Below are 19770 nucleotides of genomic sequence, written 5' to 3' on the forward strand. Positions count from 1 at the left end.
TACAGTTACCTTTCAAAACTCATTATCTTCTTATGAGCCAGGCTGGACTATTAAAGAGTTTTGTGATGCTAATATATTTGCATCTAATAGCTCCTTTATTAAATCAGAATATTTATACCTCCCAGGTATCCTACATTGTTTTAAATGAAGCACTTGCATATATTTAGATTATTCTAAATGTTCCCATTCAGACTTTCCAATCAAAGCAGCTTGAAAAGCAGATATGCATATCATCCCTTTTTCCTGGATTTTGGATAAGGGAGAACTCCTCCATTTAGACATCACATATATTCCAATAATACATTCTGGCAATGGTGAGCCAACACCCATAAATAACTTTTGTTCATAAATTCCTGCTTTGGGCCGTATTTTCCCCTGAAAACTTTCTATATTTGTATCACCATATCCCATACCATTTATTATCTTCTTAATTTTCATTAGCAAGTTTATAAAGGATAGTACACTAACACCAGTGTCCATCAATTCTAAGAAATTTCCTCACCAGGAAATTGCTCCCATCTCAGTGCAAATGACCTCGGTCCCCTACTAGGGACTGTGCCAAGACCCCGGCCCTCTTGTCAGTCAGAATCCTGATTCTCTGCTGTTTTAATTGGCACTGACTCTGAAAGGACAGTAGACTTCAGTTTTCTATAATCATCAGATTTTAAAAAGTGTATCAAGGCCAAGATAAAGTAAGTGAATTTGTCATAGTCCTTTTACAACCTGAGTAGCTGGTAGGGCTGGATGACCTGGTCTCCTATAGGCATCCATTAAAATTTTAGTAGCTACTCCATCTGTTTCTTCCTTTTTTTCATGTCATTTTTAATTGAGCCTCTGAAGAATTCCACATAGTTTAATTCCACATGTAAGGTTTTCTTATACTTTTTCTTTCTTATTGTTCCATTTCTTTTGTGTAATCCTGAATAATTTCCTGCCATTTAGCTCCATTTTGGGGCTTAAAATCCCTAACAGCTTTCTGCCATCATCTTTTCTCCTCAACAATAAAGTAAATAGGGGTCACAAAAAATTAGAGACCCTTTTATCAGAGCATCAGTCATCACTTGGTGAGGGGTATGGAGACAGTAGAAACCTTAATATCATACTGGAAGTAAAGGTCATGGTTTTGTGGCTCTAGCAGCCTCCAGCTGCTTCTTTGTTAACTTCAGTTTTACTAGAACATAATAAAAAAAACTACAGCACATTCTTGGCTGATTTATCTTTTCAAAAAATTTATTTTGTAATACATTTAGCTGTCCACCTAGCCCTGGATCCATGAACTTCAAGTCTCATTTACAATTTTCCTCCTGTCAGTGGACATAGTGCTTGTGCAGCCTCAACCCAGCAATGCCCAGGAAGTCAACCTTTAAACAATTATTCCCCAATCCCCTTGGCTTTATATCTCCCAAACATTGTCTTAGTCATTGTTATTTAAATTGCATTGTCAGAGATGGTTTCAAATACACCATTCTCATTGCCAACTGCAAAGATTCCATACCTACTGATCTTTAAAAGGTGTCAAAACTTGTACAGAGCATCCTCATGTTAAAGCTTATTTTAAAGCAACCAAAAAAGTACAGGAAAGCAATGGGATTCAAGAGACATCCAGGTGAAAGCTCTGAGGATTCTTATTCACACAAATGTTCTTTGTCCCTAAATTGAACCACCAATAATTGTACAATGAATCCTGACTTCAGAAAAATTCAGCGCGGAATGAATTTCCCTGTGGGGTTTTTATGTCCCTCTGATCGCATATTCAAGCCAAGCTGCCTAACCAGTTACACCAGCTGAAAACCATCAGTGAAAAAACTAGTTCTACAGTTCCTCGTGTCCCAGGGCAATGGCTAGGGAGGTGCGCAACTGTGATCTCTCAGCAACTGGAGTACAGCCCAGTCTTGAAGAGGGGCCCTGGGGAGACACTACAGTATTCACTACAAGTAATCAATATTTCTAGGGTATGTCCTGTGATCAATATGTATTCCACGTCATTATAAAGTGAGAAAAAGAAGATATTTGTTCAGTGCTTCCTATGTAGCAGATGATATTATACTAAGGGCTTTACACTCATCATCCCAAATCCTAGCAAAGTAATTATTATTAGTTCCATTTTACAGATGAGGATACTAAGCCTCATAAACTCGACTGGTAACTACATGTCTGAGTCCACCCAGCTGGTTAAGTGGTGGAGCCAATTTTGATATCAAAACTAGCCCATTTAATCCCCAGTTCACCACACAACACGTGCAGCACACTCTCAGAATGCTTAGAAAAGAACTAATGTTCACAAACGTCAATTTAATATTGTAAGATTCTTAGTCCTCAAAGAAAGATAAGATTATATTCAGTAAACTGAGCTTCTTAAATAGGTAAAAAATTCCCAAGACCAATTGACAAAATATTAAACAAGGACTGAAATGAAAAAAAACCTCTGGTAGCCCAGAAGTGGCTGAGCAGATCAAGGTTTTCACTGTGCATTACAAATCAAAGATAATTACATTTTTACTCTATATTTTTTAAACAAACAAGCAAAACAAAAACTAGCCTTGGGAAGTTGTGAAGTCATCAGGGATGTTTGAGGTTCAAATGCCACATCATAAATGACCCTGCCCTTGTCATGGCCAAGAGTTAAAAGCTAGACATTCCGTCTTCTCCAGAGAGAAAGATAGTTTTCCCAGTCCCCCTGTGAATTCACTCTCTCTTCAATAGGAAGATTAAAAATTGTCTATATTAAAACCAAAGATATTCTGTTTATCCAAATAGAGCATAAAGGAAGTGAATATTCACCTTAAAATAGAAATAATATTGGACATAAAACTGAGAAATAGTTTCCAATATATAATTTAGATGCCTACAAATAAGTAAGAATAAGGTAAACAAATCAATTTATATAAAATAAAGAAACCTTAAATAGAGTATTCATTCAAGAGGAAACTTGAATAGCTAATAGGCATATAAAAAGATGCTTATCATCACTTGAAGTAAACAAAATGAAAATCAAAATAACCAATAACATTTTCCCTGTCTCCATTTGATAAATTTTTTAAGTCTGAGAGTATCAATCATTGCCAAGAATTTGAAGCAATCAGAACTTTATATCACTGGTATAAATGTAAACTTATACTGAATGGTGTAAACAATTTATGCCAATATTTTAGATGACAATGTGGCCTTTTACAGTAAATTTAGAAATGCTTATATTCTGTTACTCAGCAATTCCACTTCTGGGCATATGCACTAGAGCAGTTTTTTTTCCAAATTTAATAGGGACTTATAGTAAGAAATGTATTTAATATTGTAACATTGTAAACACATGCATGCTTACAAGAATTTGTGTCCATGTATATGAAAACAAAAGGAAAATATATCCCACACTATTTGTATGTGTATAAAAAAAGCTCAATGAGCAATATTTGCCACAAAAATATGAGATGAACGATGAAACTAATGTATTCTGTTTACTTCTTTCTGTTCCTTTCTAATCCACCCCATTACATTCACGAATGTAGGACACAATCCTCTATATCACCTTTATGACCCTGTGAAGTGCTGTGACTTAGACTGAAAAACACTACTCTGTACATGTGTATAGGATATAATACCCTTGCACATGTGTACTAGATGACATATATAATAATTTTTAATTAGCAATGTTATAGTAAAAATGGGAAAGAATCTTTCAAAAGAGATGAATTCTTATGCATCCTGTAGTATACTATGCAGTAATGAAAATAAAAGACCTGGATCTAAACTACATATAACAATAGATATGAATTTCACATATATACTGTAGAGCAAAAAATAAAGTTGCCAAAGTATGTAAAAATATAATTCCATTTATGATTTTAAAAATATATAAAACCAATCAGTATTTGTCTGTGTGCATGTGCGTGTGTGCGTGTGTGTGTGTGTGTGTGAGAGAGAGAGAGAGAGAGAGAGAGAGAGAGAGAGAGAGAGAGAGAGAGAGAGAGATCTGGAAAAAACAAAGGAGTGGTAGATAGCATAGTTAATACATTGGTTGCTTTCTGGCAAGAGCACACAGGTGGTTTCAAAGGCATGTATTCCAATCTTAAATTTTGATGTGTTTATCTGTGTAACTGGTACATTGGTGTTAATTTTAACCTTAATTTTAACATATGATTTACATTTATCACCTTTTGAATTCCGTTATTAATAATTTTATGAAGGTATGATTTTAAACATATATATATGATTTTAAACATATATATATGATTTTAAAGTAAATTGAAACATACAAGAAATAAGAGATCTAAAAGGGGATGTGTCTACTACAAAGAATATCATTGGCCAAGGACAAAAGTTTTCTCATTCTGACTATTAAAAGCATTCTGGCCTCAACATTAGTCTTTTAGCTTCTTTCTATTTTTTCATCAAAAGACACTATGCTCCTTTATATATTCCTGAAAGAATGGAAATTGGTTTTAAATATATATTCTAGTACTATGGTAAAATGGAGATAAATAAGGCTAATAGAAAATATTTTTTTCTTTTTCTTATATGTATGCAACAATAACAACAACAAGCATCCCTATTTAACACTTGCCATATGTCTGAAGTACGTTCACTCATTTGATCCTCAAGAACTCTGAGACAGAGTTTATCTCCACTACACAGAGAAGAAAATTGAGGCACAGAACAGTTAAGTAACCTATGCAAGTACACACAGCAAGTAAATTGGGGAACGATGGCTTAAATGACTCCAAATTTCAGTTTATGGAAAGAAAAATCATAGTACACAAGTCTCACCAGGACTTTAACTATATGTTGCTAATAAAAAGTTAGAAACAACTGTAATTAAATTGATTGGTTTTTGTGACCAATTTATATATTTGTAGTGGTTAAATATGCTCTATTATTAAATATTCCAATATAATATCCTTAAACTATCCTTATGCAAATTCTTCTTATTTGACACTAACCATGTACATGAGCATCTCTATTTCTTTAGATATAATATTTATATATATATATATTTTTTCTATCAATATATATGTATATGTATATATGTTGGTTTTCCTAATAAATGAAATGATAAATTGTTTCATATTATATCAATTTATAGTGTGTCTTCCTGATGTATTTCAAATAGTTAATATTTGGTTTTAAAAATATCTTTATTTTTTTAATGTCAAATGTCCAAACTAAATAAATTTGTTCCACAACAAAGATTTATCAGTGGCTCAGCCTGTAGCATGGGAAGTCACAAATACCATTTAAGCACATATTTTATAATACAAAGTTATCACAAAACTATAAACTTGCAGTCAGACTGTGGAAATATAAGGTTAAAATTAAGGATTCTAAGAGGAAAAAATGCCCTGTGAAAACACAAGTGAAAAAAGAAATACCAGTGTTTCTTCCTGAATATTTGCATGTGAAAATGAAACCACAGATTTCATCCCAAGAATTTCCTGTCATCTCAAGCTTAAATGAAGGTGAAATATACTTGGGGCATGTGTATATGCGTTTGTGATTCAAATTAGCATCAATATTATTTTTTGTCAGTTGTGTTTTGTGTTTGCTTGAATGGCTATTGGTGGCATCTGTTGAGGAACCAATGAGAATAGGGACCTGGTGAGTCAAGGTTTTGACTTTTGTTGTTCTGAAAGTGTGTGCTTATGATCTGTCATTCCACAGAAAAAGTTTCTTTTAAACAGAACAGACCCTACTGCTTTGGGAGTTCTGCTGTCTTAACATATTATTTTTAAAATTATTTCAAGAAAAGATCCCTTTACCTTAAAAAACTAAAAATAGAACTACCATATGACCCAGCAGTCCCACTACTGGGCATATACCCTGAGAAAACCATAACTCAAAAAGAGGCATGTACCACAATGTTCATTGCAGCTCTATTTACAATAGCCAGGACATAGAAGCAACCTAAGTGTCCATTGACAGTTGAATGGATAAAGAAGATGTGGCACATATATATACAATGGAATACTACTCAGCCATAAAAAGTAACGAAATTGAGTTATTTGTAGTGAGGTGGATGGACCTAGAGTCTGTCATACAGAGTGAAGTAAGTCAGAAAGAGAAAAACAAATACCATATGCTAACACATGTACATGGAATCTAAAAAAAAAAGGTTATGAAGAACCTAGGGGCAGGACAGGAATAAAGACCCAGATGTAGAGAATGGACTTGAGGACATGGAGCGGGGAAGGGTAAGCTGGGACGAAGTGAGAGAGTGGCATGGACTTATATATACTACCAACTGTAAAATAGATAGCTAAAGGGAAGCAGCCGCATAGCACAGGGAGATCAGCTCAGTGCTTTGTGACCACCTAGAGGGGTGGGATAGGGAGGGTGGGAGGGAGACACAAAGAGGGAGGAGATATAGGGATATATGTACACGTTTAGCTGATTCACTTTGTTATACAGCAGAAAGTAACACACCATTGTAAAGCAATTATACTCCAATAAAGATGTTAAACAAAAAATCAAGGAAGAAAAACAAAAAGAAAAGATCCTTTTGAAGAGAAAAAATTTAATAGATACCATGTTGAGTAAAAGAAGCGGTTCTTTTTATTTTATTTTATTTTATTTTTAATATCTTTATTGGAGTATAATTGCTTTACAATGGTGTGTTAGTTTCTGCTTTATAACAAAGTGAATCAGTTATACATATACATATATCCCCATATCTCTTCCCTCTTGCGTCTCCCTTCCTCCCACCCTCCCTATCCCACCCCTCTAGGTGGTCACAAAGCACCAAGCTGATCCACCTGTGCTATGCATCTGCTTCCCACTAGCTAAAAGAAGTCGTTCTTAATGTAACTTAGTTTTTGAATAATTGTGAACAAACCAAATTTCCACCACCTAAAATACTTTAAATATGAAATAAAAGATCTCTCTCACTCTCACTCACTACAACATGAATATACTGTAAAAATTAAGTTAATATCCATCACTATTACCTACTGTCCTTTCGTTAAGCTTTCTTTCTTCTTAAGTGTTAAAGCACAAGAAACAGTAAATTATCTAGAAGAAAACTCTGGAATGCAAAATAATTCTATAAATTAATACATTACTTGTATGTTTAATAAAAGAGTTTAAGGAATCCATAAACTGAATATTCTACCCTTTATTTTGGTCTTTAGTTTGTCAGATTCTGGCAGTCTTTCTTTACGCTCAGTGACTCCAGATCCAGAGGCATTCCAGTTTCTGAGTTGATAGATTGTGCTAGGTACAGCCTTATTAAGTAACATTTCACTTCTAATTTATTCTTGTGTGGATTTACCTATGTCAGTTTGACACCTCACCCTGCTTCCTGAGATACCTAAACCCTCTAGTTCCTGATCCTGACTGGATTTCTTTAGGATAAATTGTCTTGAGTCATAAGACATTTATTTTGGCCAGCATTTAGGTTTCATCTATTTCTACTCTTCTAGGTGAGTTACTGATTCTTCTTTCTAATTTCACTCTATCTCTCATCACCTACTGTCTCTTTCATTCTCTTTGTCCTTTAAAGTGAAATTCAGAAGAAAGCATGTATTAATTTTTCATGTTTAATTAGAAGTCCGTGCATGTTACTCCATGTTACTAGCACCCACTAGCCCTAAATTAAAAACCCTCAAAAGGGTTGTTAAAATTTCTACTACTACATAGAATAATAAAACATAACAAATTTTAACCTTTCTATGTTGGTACAAGAGTTATAAGAGAATGAAGAATGAAGATCTACTGAATAGCAATGTGTAGTCCTCACTGGCTGAAATTCGGATACACTCACATTCCTGGAACTAAAGCCTCTAACTAAAATAGATGTCTTACTTGTAATGGAAAAAAGCATCTTTACCTTTTTCCTTATTTATTTTAAAAGGCTCTAAGGCATCCACTGATATGTCATTGCTTAGGAAAAGAACACTATACTTTGGACTTAAGTTGAATCACATTGACATATTCAAACTGCACTTACAACCAATAATATTCACATAGTTTATTCTCTAAGTATACAAAACCTTCCTGGCTGCCCTATACTCAAGCAGAAAATTAGTTATTTCAATGTCTTAAAAGAAATACACTTATGATTATTTATATTCAATACACTTATGGTTATTTATATTCATTACTCTTGAATATCCCATTACTGACTATACACATTTAAATTATGAATTCAAACTGATTCATTCAAAATCACAATATCTACTAAAGTAAACTCCGGAGACTAATCCCATGGGGAAGAAATACTTTATTTTGCATCTTTCTAAGGATAATCTGATATATAAAATTACTTTCCAGGTGAAGTTTGTCAAAAACCCTTTACTCATTAATTATTGTGATATTCTGGTTTTCACTTATATGCATTTACTACAATTGCCCTACTTTGGTACTAAATATCACAAAATAAGTAAAATTGCTTATCTGTCATTTGATCATTGATTTGTCACACGAATTCTGTGAAAACCATAATAACCTGAAAAATGCACTGAAGTAATAATATATTCTCTATACTTCTAAACACTCTTCCTCCTCTAAACAGAGCATACGCTAGAGATGAATAATTAGATAAAGGCAGTGAGACAATATTAAGAGGAAATAATAGTGAATATAAAATACTGAATTTAAATTCAAAAGGTTTGATTCTTATTGAGAGTGTGACTTATAGTGGGGGATACTGGAAAGATAAAGTAAAAATGCAGATAAAATTATTTGTAAACTGTACAAGACAGTAAGTTACAGTGATTTTTTAAAGTTTTTAAGATATCTCAGCTTAGAATAAGAACAGCTCACAAGTATGTAGAATTTGTGTGTTTGAAATTATTTCGAACATGTCTTTTTGGATTGAATACATGTTTAAATCATTAAATAATATACACAAAGTTTTAAACAAAGTCAGTATATTAAGAGTACATATCATAAATGTTTAAAAATTATAGTCTGCCAAATGACTTTTTTTTTATTAAAGAGGTTTATTTGAAGGGTGAGTCATGCAATGAAATTGGTAGATAGTTTGTCTTGGGCTCTGCTTTCCTGGAATTAGTATAATGTGTCATAAGCAAAACCCTTATTTCACACACACACATACACACACACACACACACACACACACAGAGTCACACAAGCACTTCCCTAGGGCAAGTAAAATGAATAACTCTTAACCTCTAGGGTACTGAATGATTTAAGTACTCCCCATGCTGATGTTAAATATTTATTCTCACATTTACTGCAACTGAAGTCAGAAATAGTGCCTCAAACTGACAAATATTGTGTGAACCACATGTGAAACAATGAGCAAGCCTTAATAAGTACACTATAAGCTTCCTGCTGTTTCATAACCCATATTACTGGCAGAACAGTATTTTTCTAATATGAATCTTATGTCAATGCCCTGCATAAAATCTTTCCTTCGCTTCCCTTCAAAAAGATAAGTGAAATTCAAACTCCTTAAGATGGTGGGAAGAAGGCTGCACAATTGGCTGTTTGCTGTCACCAACTATTTCAACCTCATTTGGTATACTACTACCCCTCTTTTATATGCTCAAGGTGCACAGCTATAACTACCTAGTCCATGAAATATCCCAAGCACTTTCCTGACTGAAAATCTTAATTCTTACTATTTTCTCAGTCTAGAACACTCCTCCAATCCTCCTGCTATTTTTTAGTCACTAACTCCTATTTATACTTTAGGATTCTGTAATAATACTTCTTCAGAGAAGGGTTAACTGGTGCTTCCCCACTAAATCAGTCTGCATTGCCATTATGTCTATATTATACATTTTTCTTTTCCTTTATAGCACTTCTCAGAGTCTGTAATGAAATAATTTTTAGTGTGATCACTTATTTATGGTTATTTCTCCCACTGAACTATAAGTATTCAGGGGGAAGTGATCTTTGCTTATCATTGTATTACCAGTGATCTGGTCAGTGTCTGGCACTTCATAGGCACTTGACTGTATGTGAAATAATAATAGTAAAGAAACATACAAATACAACATCACTTGGATGATATAAATATCTCTGAGTAGTTACTGTGTGCCAGGCCCACATGCTAGATTCTGATGGTACAGGTAAATAAAGCAGAATTGCTCTTCTGCTAGAAAGTATAGGCTGACTATTAGAACAAACATATAATCAAACAAATGTACAAATTCATTATGTAGAGAATGAAAAATTGGGTGGCTATGCTGTCTGGTGGCATTATGGTATTTATAGGCACATGAGCTCCCTCTGAAAGAATGGATCAGTGTTTGTTAATTAAAAAGGAAGGAAGCAGCAAAGAGCTTATAACTGGCATTGTGAGAAGCACCATGGAAAAAGAGTGAAGAAGACGTGTGCAGTTGAATTATGCTTCCCTGTAATTAACAGGAACACAATTTAAAAAAATTAAAGAAGAGACTTAACGAGCTCACTTGTGTGTGTGTTTGTGTGTACCAGAAAGACACTTCTGAAAACAGGATAAAGTCTTATTAATGAAAGCCTGGTCCACATACAGCAACATAAGTATCTTCTGGAAGTTGGATAGACAGAAGAATCTCAGGCCTACCCAGAATTACTGAATTGGAATCCACATTTTAAAAAGATGCCAGGTGACTTTTATACAGTTCTAAAGTTTGAGAGTCACTGCTATAGAGGATGGGCTACAGGGAAGAGAAGATTGGAATTGAGAAAATGGAAGAGGAGTTATTTCAAAAGCACAGAAGCTTGATAATGATATCCAAAGGAAAACAGGAGCATTCCTGTTCCAAAGGGAGGTCTAAATTTAAGTATACATGAAACACAGTCTTTCCAAATTGAAGTCCATGTCAAGAATCCCATATTGCTCCACTCTGGTGGATTAAAATATTTATCATTCAGCATATTTCACCTTTTCTTCTCTTCCACTACCTACATGGATGAAAGGGTAGATACCATTAAAAGACTTACCTTACATCTCAAAGCTTCTGTTTTATTGTTGGTTATCATCCTCACATCTGTCCCTTCACTTTTGTCTTGATCATGCTATATTTTCAGCAATGGGATATTAGCAGACATTGAACAAGTAGAGAACTTCAATATGTTTGCATGTTGAGCATTGCTTCTTTTCCTTCTGCCATTTCCAAGAGAAGAACATGCACTGGGTGACCAGCTAGGATGAAAGAAATGAGAGACACATAATGGTGACCTGAACTAATTCTTTTCAAACACTGCAGCTACTCTTAGATATTTCTCATTTCTTACATACTTTCAGATCATTTGCCTCAATAACAATAGCAACAACAAAAACCTGTTGAACTTCTTAATGAATAGCACTAATTGCATTAATTTGAGAATATTGGAATTTTATATTGTTTTCCCACCCCAAAACATCTAATTTTATGTCTTTTGAAGATTTTACATTTTTTAATATATGCCATATAACATTCTTATAAAGCTTATTATGGGGCTTCCCTGGTGGCGCAGTGGTTGAGAGTCCGCCTGCCGATGCAGGGGACTCGGGTTCGTGCCCCGGTCCGGGAGGTCCCACATGCTGTGGAGTGGCTGGGCCCGTGAGCCATGGCCACTGAGCCTGCGTGTCCAGAGCCTGTGCTCCGCAATGGGAGAGGCCACAACAGTGAGAGGCCCGTGTACCGCAAAACAACAACAACAACAACAAACAGCTTATTATGAATATTTTACAACTTTACTGATACCATATATGGGATATTTTGCTTTCCTAAGTGTTTTGTTTTAATACAAATAGAGAAAAAGCAATTGGCATTTAAAAACTTCCTGTATTCACCTTGCTGAATTGGTTTTGTTTCTCTAGAGAACCATGATTAATATGAGGAAGGAATTTCCTTCCTAAATTTTCTATTCCTCTAAATATAAAGTATTTTTAAAATTCTCTCTCATGATTTGTTTGGCTCAGGAATTTGGAATGGGCTTAGCTAAGCCATTCCAGCTCAGGTTGTCTCACGTGGCTGGATCTGGAATAGCGGGTACCTACTGTACACTGCACTGGCTCTGGCTGATTGTCTCTCTCTCTTTGTGTAGTTCCAATGATTTTCCATGTGGTTGTTTCATGTGTGGTGCTTACAGAGAAGTCAGACTGTTCATACGAAAACTCAGGGCTCCAGTACAAGTAATCCACAGAGACAGGCATAAGTGCATAGCCACTTAGGATCTAGATCTGGAATGCAATTGTATCACTTCCACTATACACTACTATCAATAGCCACTAAGTATAGCACAGTTGCAGATGGACTAGAAAAGTGATCAATATAATCTACAGATATATAGAGAGTAAGCACTGGGGCTCTGAATATGTTGTTGGAAGAAAGAGTGACCATGGGTTCATTTGTACACAAAAGTTACTTAAAACCTGTTAGGCACATACATTGTTTTATCACTGTGGTTTGGAGTTTATAGATACCAAAAAAGAGGTATACCGTTTAATATTATCTTTTCTCAACTGTTGAATTCTCTTTTTTATACTCTCTCCTATACAGCAAGATAGAAAATTACAGTCTCTAAGATGTTTTGCAAGCAGAGTTAAAATTCTGGTTCTTCTGCCAATGAGGGATATTTGCAGAAGATTTGGAAGACAGAATAGAAATTGAAAGTATCCTTAGATGAGAGCTGAAGACAGTTGCATGGGAACTATGTAGAATACAAGTTTGCAGTGGCTTCTGGAAAACATCCCCAAATCACTTGTGTGTTATAATGCGGGAAGAGCCAGCACTTCTGGATTTCCCAAGCTAATTCAGGACCCTTACTCTTCAGCCTACCAATTATTGCAAAAGCTTCTGATGCCCTGTATTAAACTCCTTATTGCTGGGAATATTAAAAATTTGTAGTTTTTCTGACAGAACTTTGGTCAAAGATGGAAACAACATACTTCAGAAAATGGTAGCATTTACCACTTATGAGGCTGTCAGTGGTATTTTCCAGTAAGACTTCTCAGACCAACCTGAAAGGCTTATTAGGGAGTACCCATTTAACCCATAATAAAACAACAATACCAAAAACATATAAAAAATAAATTTATCTAAATCTCTCAACATTTTTGTCTATGTTTTATCTACCTATCTATCTAATAATACAACTTCCCTTACTTATATTCCTCTTACTTTTCCCCAAATGCCTCTCTTTGTCTGAATGAATATAGGTGTGAATTCTCAGTTAAGTAAATTTTAATCTAGTTTTATATAATTAAGGCATATTTATTTCTCATTATATTAGTCTTGAAATATTTACATTTAATTTCCTGAATATGAAAGACATACACACAAAATATTTTTCTGTGAGGACAAACTATGCACCGTCTATAGATTCAAAATATACAATGGAGTATTAAAGGTTCTGAGAATCTTTCATCAAATATCACATGATAACTTTGAGTGGATGTCCCTAACAGTTTTTGATAAATAAATCCTGCTAAACTCTTCATCTTAGAAAAGGCTGACATAGAATGTTTGATCAGAGCTGTCAAGCATTCTAAATAATTAGCAGAACAGATTAATTTATTTTCAGATTTTTAACTACTTACACTGATGTCAACACTATCCAGTCATCACATAATCATTGTGCTGTGAAAATAAAGTCAAATGTATAATTAAATGTGTTGATTGGCAACCCTTAGAGTGAAAGGGGAGAAGTATTATAAGGATAAAGACCAGCTGCTTTCTCAGAAAGACAGATGAACAGAGAGAAAGAGCAAGAGGAGAGGAGGAGAGGGGGAGGGAGAGGGAGAGAGAGAGAAAGTGCGAGCGCACGTGCTCGCCAGAGAGAGAGAGAGAGAGAGAGAGAGAGAGAGAGAAAGAGAGAAGCAGGTCTGTTTATTGAACATGTGGCATTCTCAGGAGGAAACTAAAAACATATTCCAATATGCAAGTATTCTAATATGTGTAAGCATCCTAATAAAATTAACATTTATATTGTGTGTATAAAATGTTAATTTTATATCAAAGATGATTCCTGAGAACTCAATGAAGTCGTTAAAGTATTCAATTTCATAATCCTCTTCATAGTCTCACATTCTTAAAGACTTGCTTTTTAACTGCTCAAGATTCATTAGCTTGAAATTCTGCTACTCATTTTCATCAACGTTTGAATTCTCAATTGAGATGTGATATTTCACTCCTGCCACTATGTCAATCTGGAATCTTTTCAGAAATAAATTAAATGAAAATTTCAAAGCCTTACTGAATAAAATAATTTATGGTATATTAATTAGTCTCAAATTGACATTAAACTGTCTTTGTCTTTCGCAGATAATAATTATAACTAAGGCTTCTTTGTCCAGGCTTTTAAAAATCAATATTATTTCTGTACTTCAAAACCAGAGCAAGAAGGAGGGATGTTAACAAAGTGTTACTGTATGGAATAAAATCTTATCTATGGAAGAAAAATTGTCAGTGTCCTTTGCTAATGTGATGTATCTAATAATAAATTAGTTTACTGTATTTAAATTCAGTGTTTTATCCCAAGAAATAATATTCTATGTTGGTGTTCAAAACTTTTCTCAAATGCCAATCTTACTTGGATACTTAGTCTGATGGATGCTTTGTTGTTCTTTCTCCAAACTATTTTCTTTTCCCCCTAACTATACAGAAAAACTGTAGTTTTTCTACAATGTAGCACTGTCTGCACTTCAGAACTGTCAGGTAGGGCCATGTGACTGAGTTCTTGCCATTTGAAAGTGGATGCAAATTACATATACCAATTCTATGCCCTAAAATCTCTATGGAATACTCCATGCTTACCCTCTTCTTTCAGATAGATGATACCAGGCTAACCTTGAAGCCATGTACTAATAATGGCAGACTGAAGTATAAAAGACACCTTGTTCCCTGAATGACTATGTGGGGTAGAGTCTCCTTTTCCTCCTCCCCACCAACCACAACGGGCAGTGAGGCGAGTAACAAATGTTCATCATGCAGAGAACCTTGAAATTTCTTGTCTTATCGGGTAGAGTGGCTCTCATTAAATACCCTAGTACAGGTTCCTAATTAGAACACATGTAGACAGCAATTTTATATTACTATAAGTGGCAACAGTATACAGTTGATTGGTAATACTTAAAAAAATAAAACATTAATAATAATAATAGTAATAAATTTATGTGGGGCATTTACCCTTGCTTGAATTTATCAGAAGTTTATAAACAAGCAGGACACATCTTGATTTAATCAGCAGGAAAGATGAATTTTGGAGAAAATCAAAACTATTCCAAGATCACATTTTGCAACACAGAAAAAAATGTTATTAGAACTTAGTGATATATATATGCTCCTCAAAAGAGGAAGGTGAATGTTGACTATTCACCTTCAAAACAAGCACAAAACTACCTTCAAAAGATAGAGATGTGAAAAATAGTTTCACAGTTCAGTTTATAAACATATGAGGACAAAGTTTATCTATGTAGTGTGCAGCTGCAGATTCAAGACTTTAGATGAGGAAGCTCAGAAATGTCTCTTGCTGCTTTCTTGATCTGTATGCAATTAGTCCTCCCTTATTGCCCCACTGATTTACTGCAGTGGCACCTTCATTTTCCATGTGGTACCAACTCCAGTTTCTGGATTCCGTTCCAAGAATTCTTTTAAGTTTACCATTCCCTCACCCATGGCCCTGAGTTTGACATTAACAGTACAAGACACTCACTTGAATGTGAAAAGATGTATCTTTTCTGAAAATATATAAATGTCAGCAAGACCTTGGACAACTCAGGGCTCTTGTAAGCAGCCTTAGTTGCCGGGAATAGGCTATCTCCACATACAAGTGTTAGGTAGTTAGTCAGACATTAGCAGCAAGGAGGTGACGGTGGTGAAAAGAGGGGAATAATCAAGTCACACCCCAACCATCTGGGAACCCTCCCCTGACTCCACCCAGAACAGGCAAAACTATGGTCAGGTGGTGGGCAACTTTTCCTAATAAAGAGGGAGCACAGTAACACGAAGGAACTTGCCCGGGCTGCTCATGCCCAGACTAGACAGGCGTATAAAACCTAGAGTAAACCTGAACTCATTATACCATCATTATAATAAAATCTGCATGTGGTTTTGCTCCCCCCTGCCCCATGGACTTTTCTTAGTGAAGCTAGGGTAAGGGCATGCACAATAATGAACTTGTTACATGACTCAGGACTGTGAATCAAATAATGACCCCCTGTCACTCACCCATGATCACACCCCACCTCCTCGCAGAATTCTCCTTATAAACACCCTTATACCTGTACAGAAGGGCTGGTTTCACTTTGCAGAAGCAGCCCACTCTCCCTCTGAGATTACAACTATGCTTTAATAAACTTTGCTTTGTGCTTAAGCCCAAAGTGGTAGTCTGCAATTCTTTACTTGCTATCGTAAGGACCGAGATTGCTGGCCCAGGTCTTCTGTTGACCTCCTCAGTTGAAGCTATTTGACACAATGCAAACCAACCCAGTAACAGAGGTGACAGTGAGATTTTGATAGTCTCCTTTTCACTTGTACTGATAGCTGAAAACCAGTGGGAGAATTCCACCTGAGAGCTGTGTTTTTGGTCAGTTGGCTCTGCATTTTATTACCATTTCTTTTAGAAATGGGGGCTGAAATGCATGGATATTGGTCCCCATGTAAGAAGAGCCCCAGTAGTACTGTCCTTTCCAACTGAGAGTGCTTAGGTCTTGTGATACAAAGGCTGGTTGATGACAAACATCAGGGACACCCCTATTTGTATATCCAATTAAGACACCAATTAAGATGGTGACACACTGAAATCCACAGGAGAAGATTCCTTGGTTGGATTTAACGTCAGCAGAACCTTTTATACACTGGTAAGTTGAATCTATGGGATCCACCCAAATTCCCAAAATGTCCTGTGGAATGTTGACTTCTACTGAATCCAGAGTTGGGTACATAAAGGTGACAGACATCCTGATGAACAAGTTTGGCGAATGCTTTAGATGCCAACTTGTTACCATTAAGGACTTTGCTAAGAAGCTCTACTGTTGTACAAAAGGCAGCAACATATGTCATTTCAAACATTTTCAAAAGCATCTAGTATTCCTAATTACAGATGATTACTAATGAAACAAAGGCCAATTAAATAAATCAATCAAAACACAACAAATTTGACTTGAGGGAATTTAAGTTTCAATTTCAAAGTGAATAATATTCCTATGGCATGATAAAATAAAATTTTAGACATTTAAATTGTCACTAAATAAAATTAGTGCAACTATAATTTACTTTCTCTCTAGCTAAGTATCCTAATCAAAAAACGGTTGCACTGTACCAGCTTCCAATGTTCTTAGAAAGTTTACAAACCATGTAGGCATACATGACCAGTAGAAATTTGATGACAAAATATGGATTATTACATTATTTAGTTATTATCCAGGTTAACAAAATTAATACATTATATATAAAACTAAGAAAAATATAGAAGTTATTTAAATATAGAAGTTATAAATGAAGTTAAAGACTTAACTTGCATTGAATTAAAAAAAAACAGCAGTAGTAGGAAACTAAAATATGACAAGGGGCGGGATCAAGATAGCAAAGTAGAAAGATCATGAGCTCACCTCCTCCCACAGACAAACCAAAACTACAACTATATATAGATCAACTTTCTCTGAGAATAACCTGAAGACTAGTAGAACAGCTCTTCTATAATTAAGATATAAAGAAAAAACCACATTGAAGGTAGGAGGGGCAGAGACTCAATGTAATCAGCATCCATATCCCAGGTGTGATGACCACATGCAGCAAGGGATACAACAAACACGGCAGTCCTCCCTAAGGAACAAGGGGTTTGAGCTTCACACTGGGCATCTTAGCCCTGGGGACCCACACCAGGAAGTTGAGCCCTCATAACAGCTGGCTTCGAAAACCAGTGGGGCTTATGCCCAGGAGAGCCAGAGGGCTATAGGAAACCAAGGCTCTACTCTTAAAGGGTACACATAAAATCTTACTCACTCTGAGTCCTGGCACAGAGGCATCTGGCACTCCAGCCAGTCTGCCAAGGTCACTCCAGCCAGCCCCTGGCCATGCCCACTCCAGTTCCAGCCACGCCAAGGCAACTTGCCCAGTGCACCCCAGGAAAAACCTGGCCTGCACCAACTCCAGATCCAGCTATCTAGCCAAGGCAGCCCTAGTTCAGTGTACTCCAGGACCCTCCAGCCTGTGTCTGCTGCGGCCCCAGTCCACCTGCCAAGCTACCCAGCACAGGCAATCTATATACGAAAGGCTCCTACATAAGGTCATGCTTTCAAGACCAAGAGAGGTAACCATTTTGCCTGATTTATAGAAAAAGAACACAGAAAGTCAAACAAAATAAGGAGCCAAATATATTCCAAATGAAATAAGATAAAACACCAGAAAAGAACAATAATGAAACAGAAGTAATTTATCTGATAAAGGGTTCAATGTGATGGTCATAAAAATGCTCACTGAACTCTGAAGAAGAATGAAGGAACACAGTGAGAATTTCAACAAGGAGTTAGAAAATATAAAAAAGAACCAATCAGGTCTGAAGAATGTAATAACTAAAATAAAAGTACATGCAGGGAATAAAAAAAAGATTAGATGATACAGAAGAATGCATAAGTGATCTGGAAGACAGAATTGTGGAAATCAACCAATTGTAATAGCAAAATGAAAAAAGAACTAAAAATATATATAGTTTAAGGGACCTCTGAAAAAACATCAAGCATACTAACATTTTAATTTTAGGGGTCCTAGAAGGTGAAAAGAGAGAGAGAAATGGGCAGAAATTTATTTGAAGAAATAATGGCTGAAAACTTCCCTAACCTGGGGAAGAAAACAGATATCTAGGAAGCACAGAGGCCCAAACAAGATGAATCCAAAGAGATTCACACCAAGATATATAATTAAAATGACAAAAGTTAAAATTAGGAGAGAATTTTAAAGGCAGCAAGGAAACAAGGAAACAAACAAACAAACAAAAAAGCTAGTCACATACAAGGGAACTCCCATAAGACTATCAGCTGATTTTTCAGCAGAAACTTTTCAGGCCAGAAGGGAGTGGCATAATATATTTAAAGTGCTGAAAGGACAAAACAAAACCTTACAACCAAGAATACTCTACCCAGCAAAGTTATCACTCATCACTGAAGGAGAGGTAGAGTTTCCCAGGAAAGCAAAAGCTAAAGAATTCATCATCACTAAACCACTCTTACAAGAAATGTTAAAGAAACTTATTTGAGCAGAATAGAAAAGGTCATAACTAGAAACAATACATAAAAGGAAAAATCTCACTGGTAAAGGCAAATATATAGTAAAGGAAGTGAATCAGCCACTTAAAAAGCTAGTATGAACGTTAAAAGAATAAATTTGTAAAATTAACTGTAACTACAATAAGTAGTTAAGGTACACGCAAAGTTAAAAGCTGTAAAATATGACTTCAGAAACATAAAACATGGACGGAAGGAGTAAAAGTGTAGTACTTTTACAATGCATTTGAACTTAAGTGATTATCAGCTTAAAATAAACTTCTGTGTATACAGGTGATATATATGAACTTCATGGTAACCAAAGCAAAAACCTATAATAGATACACAAAAAAATAAAAAGAAAGAAAACCAAATATAACACTAAAGAAAATCATCAAACCACAAAGGAAGATAATAAAAGAAGAAAGGAACAGACAAGAAACACAAAACCAGAAAACAATGAACAAAATGGCAATAGGTACATACCTATCGGTAATCACTTTAAATGTAAATAGATTAAATGTGCCAATCAAAAGACACAGGATGGCTGAATGGATTTAAAAAAGAAAAAAAATAGAAGATCTATATGCTGCCTACAAGAGACTGACTTCAGATCTAAAGATACACAAAGGCTGAAAGTG

General features: G+C 35.3%; 1 long non-coding RNA gene and 1 pseudogene across 1 annotated transcript in view; both read right to left on the reverse strand.

The window, feature by feature from the left end:
* LOC113611062 (uncharacterized) overlaps positions 1-11043 on the reverse strand; it is a 135872-nt gene extending 124829 nt beyond the window's left edge. Inside the window, exon 1 of the long non-coding RNA XR_003429345.1 lies at positions 10885-11043. This is a non-coding gene — a long non-coding RNA (uncharacterized LOC113611062). The remainder of the gene's footprint in view (positions 1-10884) is intronic.
* A 4326-nt stretch (positions 11044-15369) lies between these two features.
* On the reverse strand, positions 15370-16952 carry LOC113611075 (inositol polyphosphate 1-phosphatase pseudogene; annotated as a pseudogene).
* Between the last annotated feature and the right edge of the window lie 2818 nt (positions 16953-19770).

Source organism: Aethalodelphis obliquidens, unplaced genomic scaffold (genome assembly GCF_003676395.1).
Source record: "Aethalodelphis obliquidens isolate GAN/ISIS:26980383/991018 unplaced genomic scaffold, ASM367639v1 scaffold67, whole genome shotgun sequence".
In the NCBI taxonomy this organism is placed as follows: Eukaryota; Metazoa; Chordata; class Mammalia; order Artiodactyla; family Delphinidae; genus Aethalodelphis; species Aethalodelphis obliquidens.